General features: G+C 42.2%; 1 protein-coding gene and 1 non-coding gene across 3 annotated transcripts in view; one reads left to right on the top strand and one right to left on the bottom strand.

Annotated features, from left to right (window-relative positions):
- Window positions 1-275: 275 nt before the first annotated feature.
- ZNF385B (zinc finger protein 385B) overlaps window positions 276-11,587 on the top strand; it is a 416,540-nt gene continuing 405,228 nt past the window's right edge. For both annotated transcript variants that reach the window (XM_002808008.4, XM_028830892.2), the window contains exon 1: window positions 276-739. The gene's annotated coding sequence lies outside the window, so the exon portion shown is untranslated. The remainder of the gene's footprint in view (window positions 740-11,587) is intronic.
- Window positions 915-1,024, bottom strand: MIR1258 (microRNA mir-1258). Its single transcript, NR_128287.1, is given in 1 exon segment — window positions 915-1,024. It is a non-coding gene; the product is annotated as a microRNA mir-1258 (primary transcript).

Below are 11,587 nucleotides of genomic sequence, written 5' to 3'. Positions count from 1 at the left end.
TGACGATCTCCAAGAAGAGAGTTTCACTCTGGGTTGACTAATATTGGACGCATCCGCCCCATCGCGGGGCTTGGCATCTCGGCTTTGGGACTTCGACCATTGCCAAAGATCTCTTCGGGGACGCGAGCCCCCGGGCTGAGGACCGCGGGAGACCCCTGGTCGGGACGGAGCCTCCTCTGGTTCGCTGTGCGCGCACGCCTGGAAAGGCGGGATTTAAGGCAGCGATGCTGCGGGAGGCTCTGCAGTGTCAACGAGCCCCCGAACGGTCCCGCCTCATTCCCTCTCTTGTGTGTGCCTCTCAAGTCTCTGCTTGGTAAACCGTCACAGCTTCGGCGCGCGAGAGTGGCGTTGGCAAGTCCAAACCCCGGGGTCCTCGGCCAGGCCAGGGGGGCGGGCGCGCGGCGGGGCCGGGCCGGGCGCGCCCAGCGGGCTCCGGGCACACGCCCCTCACCTGGGCGAGGCCCGGCGCGCAGGCGCTCAGTGCGGGGGCAGCGGCCGGGCGCTGAAGCCCCGCGCGGGCAAGAGTTGGACAGTTCAGGGGCCGTGCCGGGCCGAGCTGTCGCCGGCGCCACCTCCACGGCCGCCACCGCCACCTCCTGGGCTGCAGCAGATCGCGAGAGAACGTCTGCGCGAAGCCCCGCTGCAGCCCTGGCGGGACCGCAGCAACCACCCGAGCTTGAGCAACAGCTTCCCGGCTGGAGGAGCCACTGCCCCACGCGCCCGCGGCCCGCGCGCCGAGGTAAGCTGCGGGCGCCCAGCCCAGCCCGGCGCCCCCGGAATGGGCGCCCTCTGCTTGCCTGGCCCCCGCCCGCCTCCGCTTAGCGAGCCTGCACCTGGGCGCGCCGCCCCAGGGAATGGCCGGGAGCACCCCCTCCCAGTAGAGTTTGCACTTGCGGTCCCACTTGTAGAGGAGGGCGCCCAGGCGCCTCTGGCTTCCACGACCTAATCCTAACTCCTGCGAGTCCCTGGAGTTAGGATTAGGTCGTGGAAGCCACAGGAGCAGACTCCTCAGTTCCCCAGGGTAGGCTCCAATTTCCAAGGACGGATGGAGAGGAGAGAGGACGAGGAGAGTGCCCCGCTGTGGTTAGCCGCAGCGCCTCGTCACCTGGGCTGGAAGTTTGGGGTTTGTCTTTCTCTCAATGACCGGCAAATGGGTAGTTAGGGGACCGAGGTGTGGGAGGAGGGTAGCGGTCGAAGCTTGGGGTCGTGGGAGAGTTCAGAATGTCCCCAAAGTTTGCACTTGTTGGAAGCCCTGAGGGGCGGCCTCGGACACTAAGCGCTGGTGAAGGTGTCAAGGAAGGGTGGGAGGACACTGTGGGACTGCGGAAGGGACGAGGAGAAGGGGAGGGGGAGGACCATCTGTTTCGCCACTGTTATGTGCGGGGGCCCGTGGGGAGAAGGGAGAACTGGCAGGACGATGCTTCCCTAGACTCTGGAGGACAAACAGTTTTTATGGTGAACCTGGATAGGGAGTGCTGTTCTTCAGGGGAAATAAATTGCCAAGAAGTATCCCCCCTCTCCCCACACCCATGAATACAAAATAAACGCAGTTTTGGAATGCGCTCAAAAGTTCTTGGGTTGGGAAACGTCTTCTTTCATTTTCATACAGAGATGAGGTTTGCATTTCCTTTTGGTTTTGCTTTGCTGAGGAATATCACACCAAGGGGAATGCAAACTTTGTCAAGATGTAGTAGCAAAAGATGTGCCTATAGAAGGAACAAAACATTTGTGTTATAGGGCCCAGCATAAAGCGTGGAAACTGGCAGCTTCCACACAAATCATGAAACGGTAGGAAATGCATTTATCTAATTAACAAGAAGGCTTTTCATAAAGTCAATAAGCTACATCTTAGATAAGTTAAAGGCTTTGGCTTGAAAGAACTCCCTTAAATGTTCCAGGGCCAAATTTCATCGGTTTTCAGAGTCCTTTAATCTTATTTTGATGCCATATGTGCATTGAGTATGTGATGCCCCTTGCCTGTAACAGATAAATGCCTTTAGAATGCAAAATACAGCATTGCAAGTTCTGTTGCTTGAGGTTTTTAAGATGGAAAAAAATGCTTACTTGATCAAAGTGTTGGTTGTTTTTCAGATTCTATATTCACATAAATTAAATATTTGTGGATTTATAATTTACACTCTTACCTATTTCCAAAAGTGATTTGAGGAAGCTTGGGATAAAAACCACAAACCAAATAGCTGTTCTTGTAGATCTCCTTGACCTCTCTTGGATGCATTAGTAGCAAAATGCTTTGGGGAAGGTGAATTCTCCTAACAAAGGAAAAATTACTGTCCATGTTGGAATCATCTTGGTGATATTAATGTTTTGCAGCCTAATTATGTACTTTGTTTGCAGTATATTATTTTACATTACATAAGTAATGATCTCTTTATAGAAGTTTAATAACCACTAAGTATTATCTGTATTGAAAAAAAGTTGATATTTTACAGTATTTTAACAATATACAGATTCACAGAGCAAAAAGAAAAAACAATGAATTTAATGTATTTTTCTTCAACTGAGGTACAAAGACAACCAAATGGAGGTGTCTCCTCTACAGTCAAATCAGAGAGGGAACTGTCATTAGTACTTGTCACCCAAATATGGCCAATTAGTGAGACCTGTCAGCAGCTGGAGGAAAACTCTAAAAAGTGTAACTATTAAATGAGGATCGATCAAAGCACATCAGGTGCCCTCAGCATTCTTTTTCTCAGGCAAGTGACCTGATTCAGAGAAAAAGAAAAAAAAATCTTTCAAAACAATTCTGAAAGGTGAAATGCCTATATAGACTGATGCTATGTGGAGTTGGGCACCATGAAAAAGACAAGGATCTTAAGTCCTTGGACTGGCCACCCCGCCTCCGCTGCCCTTAGACTTTTTTTTATTTCCCCAGCTGAATTTGAAGATATCATTGCTTGATTTTTAACAGCAACAATTTATATTTAAAAAATTGAGCAATTAACTTCTTACAGGAGTGAGTCTTTGTTCACATAAATAAAGAGCAAAATTTGCTCTGCTGTTCCCATAATATCCTATATGTCTTCAAAGATCTAAAGAACAGGGAGTGTGTGTCTGTCCTAGTTTCCCACCGCTCTTTATGTGCCTCTGGTTTTTATTATAACCGCTCCATGCCATTTCATTATCTCTGTTTTTCCACCCCACCCCCCACCCCACCCAATTCCTGTCTCTGTCCCCACTGTGTCTCAGTATGGTCTTTTTACCTTTTCTTTTTCTTTCTTTCTGTTTTTTAAAAAAATTGGGATTTCTCTTGATCTCTGTGGCATAGATTATAGGTTATCTCCTTTTTGCTCTTTTGTATGTTATTTTGTATTCAGTTGTTTCTTTTTATTAGTGCTAGATTATTTCTTCCTGAAGTGACATCCTAGCTCTACTCTCCCTCCAAAATTTTATATTTACATTTTGAACCACCTGAGAGATAGCTTTATATCGCTCTCAGGTCTACCAGGTCTCAACTCTACCAGGTCTAAGTTCTAATTAACATCTTTCTCCTAAGTGAACAAGGGTGACTTTGTGTCCATTTTAATATTTCTCCTAGTCATTGATGACCCTCCCAGTATCTTTGCTTTCCACATAAAATTCACAAAGTCCCACAGACTTCATCTCCACGATGCTTTATGATGCCTGCTTCTACATCTTTCTATTCCCATGGTGGCTATTTTTTTGTCTTCTTATCTCTTTCTAAAGGCTATCACAGTGGCTTCCTGACTCATTTCCCCTCTCCATTCTCTCCCAATTGATTTCACACTCAGTTTTGCAGAATAAGCTTCGCAGAAGAGAACCGAGCTTAATCACTGGCTAGTAAACTTTTCCTTAGTGTCCTACCAAGTGACATATAAACCCCTCCTCAAACAGTGAAGAACCTCTGCAGTCCAGCCTCAAAGTAGTGCTGCATTTTTTTTACTCTGATCTCATTGGTTGGTTGATCCAGTCATTAATTTATTAATTTATTCAGTGAATATTGGAGTGCCTACTACATGACCAGCACAGCGCTAGGTGATCATTTTAAAAGCACCATATGTATTGGCTCCATGATACATTTCAAATATTATTTTTCAATGTTGGAATCTACTATTAAAATATAATCTTAAATGGTTGGAATGGGGTCCTAACAATCCCACTAGCTCCCCCTCCCTACCCTTGGTAGACTTGAGGTGTCATCATAGAGTCCCAAGTCTCCTTGATACAATTTGAGGCTTCTCTAGGCTGAAGGCAGTGTTTCCTTAACACAGCAGGTCTCTGGGCTCTGTGTCGTTGCTTATGTTGTTCCCTCTGCTAGGAAGGGCCCTCTCACTTCCCTACAATCATTTCCACTTGTCATAGAGTCAGTGCAATTGCTACATGCCTCCTGATCTCCCTCTGCACTCCAGCTTTTGCTCCAGCAAACTGTTATATTTTGCTTGACCTCTTCCCTGTGGACTACGAGTCAGAGTCTTCCTGATATATATGTGCTTTCTGCATTCTCACCTAAGAGCACTGCACCAGCGTTGCCTAACATGGGACCTTCATTTCCTGAAATACACAGCTCAGAGCCTGTCGTATCATAGGACATCAACAAATAATTTAACTAGTTGGATTGAGTTTTACCCAGTTCTGTAGTCCCAATTTGTGTAATAACTGTTTTTTATTAACACCTCGACATGGTTTTTATAGTAGAACCAGTGCTTCTTAAATTTTAATGTGCATATAAATCATTAAGAAAATCCTATTAAAATGCAGATTCTGGTTGAACAAGTCTAGGATGAAGCCCAGGATTATGCCTTTCTCACAAGCTCCCAGGTGATTTTGAAAGAGGTGATCCTTGAACTGCGCTTTGAAAAGCAAGGCAGTAGATGATGCTTAACAGGTTTTCTAGCAGCCCCTGCCTCTCTGCCTGGAGATTTTCTACAGTTTGTTTTTGCTTCAATATTATTTTCTATTTTGAAAGTACTGTGGGCTTGGATATGCTTTCCGAAGCTGAATGGAAGGTTTGTTTATTCCCTTGTATTTGTACCTCATTTTACTGATACATGATTGCAGTTGCTAGTTCTCCTTACTACATTTTTCTCTGGCCAGTTGCGTTGCTTTGTTAAATATTCCTTCTCATTTCCCTATTATTTGCAGATTGCAGATTGTGGCTGTTCTCCTTTCCCACTCTGCTTTGACTTTTTTTTTTTCTCTCTTTTTTGTCTCTGCTCTCTCTATGTCTTAAAATTCTCTTCAGGTGCCTTGGCTGACTCTATGCCCCACCTGTTTTCCTACTGCTTCCAAAATTTTTCAGCAAAAGGAGCACTGAAATAGGGCGCAGGAGACTCAAGCTCTCCTTATTGCTAGGGTGAGATGTTGAGCACGGCTGTTTCTTTTCTGGGCTCCTGTATCACTTGTAGATGAAGGGCGTGGGTTACCTCCTGGGTCTACTTAAGCACTAAAATGCCATGTGGGATCTGCACGTGGGGCAGAAGGAGGAGCAGGTTGAGGGGAGGAAACAAAAATCTTCTGATGATGCTGGTGCTGATGTATGCCCCCGTCTGGTGTTCCTGTTTCAGGTTCCTGTTCTAGATAAACAACTTGAACTTTAGTTGTTATTCTAGCACTAATTGAAGAAATATTCCTATTTCTTAAGAAAATGAATATTCCTTGGTATCCTCTAATCCAGTTGTTCTCTCTCCTGGATTCACACTGTAATCACTTCAGGAGCTTTAGAAAAACAATGATGCTCTTAGCCATCTCTAGCGGATGGTTTAACATGTCAGTATTTTAAAAATCTTCCCCTTTCCAGCCTGGATGGAGAGCTACCTGGTCTGTAAAGGCAGTGTAGTGTGGTATTTAGGAACACAGCATTTTTCCAGATCAAACCATGGCTTAGCCACTCACCACCAGATTTGAGAGCTTGGGGGCAGGGGTTACTTAACTTCTTTGGCCCTCAATTTCTTCATCTGTGAAATGGCCTGACTTGGTTATAGGATAATGTCTCGGGAGCCAGCAGTAGAGTACTGTGCACACTGTGGTTGTTCAAGAAATGGTAGTAGCTGTTTATCACCATAATCATGCTGTTCAAACTTACTGCATTGGTTACGGGTCATCTTGCCTTAGCCAAGTTAACACTTTTCTTGCCCCCCCTGGTCAGTTTCAAGATATTCAGTACCAGATAATCAGTCTGAAAAGAAATGTATAAGCATATTTTTTAGAAGTCAGTGAAAAAATACGGAAGAAAGCATATATACTAATAAAAAACAATCACCCTTTTGCTTTTGATCTATTTGGTGCCACATCAATTCTATGATCTCATAAATAGCAGAGATGGATTAAAATACATATATACTAGTACAAAAGATGACCAGGCTTTCATACCTACTTTATGAAAAATGACTTAGTCTTTTAATAAAGACAGTTCTATCATCAACAAATAAAGATTGAAATTCATGGACCTAACAGAGCATTTTATTTTGGAAATAAATATGAATGTACAAAGCATTTGCATTTCTGAGTTTATAATGGGAAATGGAATTTAAAAATAAGAAAAGCACAGAGACAGAGCGATATCCTGTGCTATGCAGGCTAAAGCTAATCAACTTTTTCTTTTCTTTTTGGCTGAGATTCTGAAATAGCCATTATGTTATTATGTTATCATTATATCAGCAAAACGAAGATTAGATAAATGGACACAAACAATATTAACTGGGGCCCATATTCCACTTTTTTTTCTGTACACATCTGAAAATAAATAAAAGGTGCTCTGTGATTCCAGTGGGCCTGGCAGAGTTACTCAATCATGATTATCAGAGATTGTTATGCTTATATCCTTTGCATGTGAAAGAACTGTAGATGAGTACGGTTTTTCATTGTTTTCTCTTGGAATAAAAAGTTTCTTTTCTGTATTATTTACTTTAGCGTCAAGGAGAATATTTGCAGTTAAATCTTCACCAACAGCCTAATATTTATTTTCCATACTGTGATGTGATGTGTACTTTTTTATAACACAATTAAGAAGACGTGATGAAATTTTAAAAAGTACTTTGAGCTACACTAAGAAAAGGCCCATTGTGAGAGATAATGAGTGAATTCTTCTAAATCTTTGCTTAGTATACCAGTGTTAAAATTGTGTAAAATTCTACAGAGAGCTGTGATTTTTGATGTGTATTAGTTAAAGAGGTCCATCAGACGAATAGTGTAGTAAACAAGGTTTTCATCGCCTGGAGGCCTGGACTCTTGCTTGGCTTACACTGATTTCGAGCCAGGGCTCAGCTTCAAATTCCTCTTAGGCTTAACGGATTCCTATTCCTGTGAAATAGGTTGGTGCAAAAGTAGTTACAGTTTTTGCCTTTTTTTAATGGTAACCTAATAATAGGTAAGGATATGGTAATGACTACCATTCATTCAAAGACCATCATTAAATCAGTGTCATTGTATGTTTAGAGTTAAAAGAGATCTTTGTACAAAATCCTCACTGATAAATTAGAAAAATGAGACCCAGAGAATTTAGAATATTTAAAATTTGAGTCTAGGGAAATTAAATATTACAAGTAAGAATAGCATTAACACTAGCATTTAAGCTTCACAGAGAAATTGTGTGGACCCTGTGATTTCCTTAGATTTGATACTTTGGATGTGAAAAAACTTTTTCTCACAGGCTGAAGTAGAAGGTAAAACTTACATGGTATGAAAAATCTAATGCTTAGAATAACAGCACAAAAATGCCATTGTTTGTATACAAATACGCATACTGGTATATAAACACAGCCATTTCAATTTTATATATATGAAATTTTCTTTATTTAAATAAATTAGCCATTGTGCATATTCTTAGACATCTGGAAATGCTGATGATTAAACACATCTTAGTCCCTGCATGTGATGCACTGTTGAAGATGGGAAGTAGCAGAGCTTAAATGTTGAGTTTGGTTCTGGAGTCATACTTTGTGGATGCAAATTTCCGTTCTATTTATTAGTTGTGTGACTTTGACTAAGTTACTTAACCTCTCTGTGCTTTAGTTTACCAAGTTTGAGAGATAATGAAAGAACCTTCCATGGGATTGTCATCAGATAAAATTAGATAATGCACATAGCATACTTCACAAAGTTCTTGGCACCTACACCATACTCATATAGGTAGCCATAAGTGTACATTATACAGTTTAATTATTAATATTAAATACCTATAGGTACACTGATTTCTTTGCCAAGATAACTTCTGCAACTCTGACTTTTAAACCTTCAGTTTGAAACTTACTAGGTATTTTTTAATTGTGTATTTTCTGTTTTCTCATCTGCCTTTCCTTGTTTACTTTAAAAGAACAATGAAATGAAAGAGCATAAAAATGTGGAATTCTAAGCACTACAAGGACTTCTGAAAATTTATAACCATATGAAGCACAGGTGCACTTGGGTTCTTGGACTTTTGGAAGTCCAAGTAACTTAACACATAGCTTCTTGTGAATATGCTTTCTGAACTTAGTACACATGTGTAAACCTGGAATGTTTGGAAATGACCCAAGTGAGGGAGTGATCTATGTAGAGAAGCCAGCTTATGTAAACAGGGTCTGTATAACTAAAGCAGACTCATTTAAGGACAGTCTTTTTTTCAGGCACTAGAATTGTATTAATAGTTGGATAGTCACCTCTCCTGGGTTCATAGGCATTTGTTTTCACATCCAAATTTGATTTTGTAAATTGGAATATAGAAAGAAAAATAATTTGTAAGAGAAAGATATCATTGGCAAACTGTGGGGAGGATTACCAAAGAGCTTAAGTCCGTATATACCTCATTACTACATGTGTGGTTCTTAAGGGTCAATCTAACTTTCATAGGAATAAAATCTTCAAGACTCAGAATGAAGAAGGCAAGATTTAGTCCCATTCCTCTTTTGCTTAGTCATCTTTTCTCCCGTGCTTGTGGTCATCAAGCTGGTTCTAAAGCCATCTCTAGTGTAGTCATTATTGGACTTTAGCATGTGAAAGAAGACCTGGGAACTGGCTAAAGATACAGATTCATGGAATTAACCCTTGAAAGCTCTGACTCACTAGGTCTGAGGTAGGACCCAGTAACTAAGTATCCCAGGTGATTGACAGACCACACTTGGAGAACACTCCTACCTTAAGTTGCTCTGAGAAATCACCCACGTGGAACCCGTCATGTGTGAATTCTGGAGAACCAGTCTGTGCTCTCTCATTGGGTATTCCCTGGCCTTTACCTACAGGTTTTAGTCCATGACGGGCTTCCATGCCAGCATGAACCACTGGACGCCTGCCGCAGTATCTATGTGAGCTCACTCATGGTATATGGATTCCAGGGCCCAAACGTAACCCTGCAAAATCTAAAAGAGGTGGTAGGGGGGTGAGGTGCTGGAGCCAGCAATTTTTGGCTACCAAGATGATAATTATGACTACATGGAGTTTCACCTTGGCCTCCATGACTCACAGTCTTTTTGTAACCACATGGATGGCAGTGACCAGATGGATAGTATTGAGACCACTATGGCTATTGAATGTGAGCAGTATCTCTCCCCTTGCAAGTCTGCAGGCTGCTTTTCCCTTCTCTGCATCCTAGGAAAAGCCATTTATTCTGTCCTTGTGGTTTTATGGTGAGAAATAGGCTCCTTTCTCTATGGTCCCTTCCTGCCTTCCCTTCTCCGTAGCTGCCAAGTGGAGATTGAGATGACTGTGCCAAACGTACAGATGTGATGGTGCACATTCACACTGCTGTTGCCCTGGCAGAGACTTCCTCTTTCAGCCCTTGCAAATCCTTGAAGTCTTTCTTGCCTCACTGCGCATAGCTTTCATAAGCAAGGTTCAAATTTGTCGAGAATTTCACAGGTTTTCAGATCTGTTGTCTTTCTTTTATATTACACTGGAAAATGAACAGTGTAATGTACTCATAACTGGCATGGGTCAAAGGTAGTCTGATCTTTAGGAAAATTTGGTTCTTCAGATCACATTTCTGAATTATTAATTATAGCAAGAAAAAATGTTTACTGTGTATGGGTAACAATTCTTCTGAGTCTTCAGTGTGTACTTCTGTAGATCCATTTACAGTTGCAAACTATAGAAATTTTTCATGTTGCTGTATGTAATGAACAAAAATGACATTAAAAATTTTGAAGCATCTTGTCATGAATAGCTCTTACTCTGATCATTGATTATTTTAAAATCCAGCAATAGTGTTCTATCCTGTGAAGTAATGCTTTATCTATAAAACCTCAGAGAGTGACTGAGAGGAAGGTGGCATAAAGTGACAGCTTAGCATTTTCTTGTTGTAGGGTCATGTTATGATTGAACCCTACATTCAGCCTGATTCAGCACTCATAGATGTCAACTTTCTTTTCTTTTTATTTTTTAAGAGACAGGGTCTTGCTCTGTCACCTAGCCTGGAGTGCAGTGGTGCAATCATATTTCGCTGTGGCCTCCAACTCCTGGACTCAAGTGACCCTTCCACCTCAGCCTACAAAGTAGCTAGGACTACAGGTGTGCACCACTATGGCCAGCTAATTTGAAAAATACCGTCCAGGTGATGTCTTCCTGTGTTGCACAGGCTGGCCTTGAACTCCTGGCCTCAAGCATTCCTCCTGCCTTGTCCTTCCAAAGCATTGGGATTGCAGGCATGAGCCACTGTGTCTGGTCTCAACTTCTTTCTTTAGCTGTAAGGAAGGGCTCAATGGTAACTGAAGATATTGGTGAAAGGGGTGATTGACAAAATGGTTGACCTACGCAGAAAATGATAAAATCGACCAAATTAAATGTGAGAGGGAACTTTGCATATAGGAGATGTCAGACTTTCCAGATCTTCTTAAGAGGCAAATTACTGGTCACATGGCAAGGTTATCTTCTACCATTAAGGAAAAAATGCAAAATGAAACATCTGAACTGTTGCATAACGCTAATTATGGTGGTAATTTGAGGAGCCCTCCACGGGATGGATTTTTAAGAGTCTGCAGGGCCTGTGTTTAATTGGAAAGGTCATACCCACACTAAGGATCTCTCAGTCTAGCCCACTTTTTCTTCTCTCTCAAGCCTTATTATAACCACAAGAAAGTGTGTGCTAGGATCATGATTTCAGCACTTGTTGAAGCCACTCTAAGCAGCCTCACATGATGAAAGACACAAAGCAGAATCTGTGTGAGTCTCCCGCACCTCCCTGGCTGCTGTTTCTTAACCCCCTTTAGCAAGAGGACAGACAAAGCATGTGCCTCCCCATCTGGTTCTGAATAAGAGAAGGCTTTGAACAGACGTGGTAGTTGCCTGCAAACACTTGACGGGATGACATGTGGACAAAGAAGTAGATTCATTTTCTGAAGTTCCAGCAGGCACAACCAGATTCAGTGGGTGGGATCATAGGGAGGCAGATTTCAACTCAGTATGAGAAAGAACTTTCAGACAATTCACTGTCCAGTAACGGTATGACTGCCTTGAAGTTTCATGCTCCCTCTAGCTGAAAATATGTGATGGATGAGAGGATCAGCCACTAGACATAACAGAAGGAATTCTTGCATTGAGTCGAAGCTCAGTTGAGCTCACTGCTACAATCTGTCCCCTTCTTGTCATTATTGATAAAATAATTTGAGGAGTGACTACAGGGAAGAGGGATATGTAAAAA

The sequence above is a fragment of the Macaca mulatta genome, chromosome 12 (assembly GCF_049350105.2).
Source record: "Macaca mulatta isolate MMU2019108-1 chromosome 12, T2T-MMU8v2.0, whole genome shotgun sequence".
NCBI lineage: Eukaryota > Metazoa > Chordata > Mammalia > Primates > Cercopithecidae > Macaca > Macaca mulatta.
The sequence above is the reverse complement of the archived record's forward strand: the minus strand, read 5'-3'. Positions and strand labels throughout refer to the sequence as shown.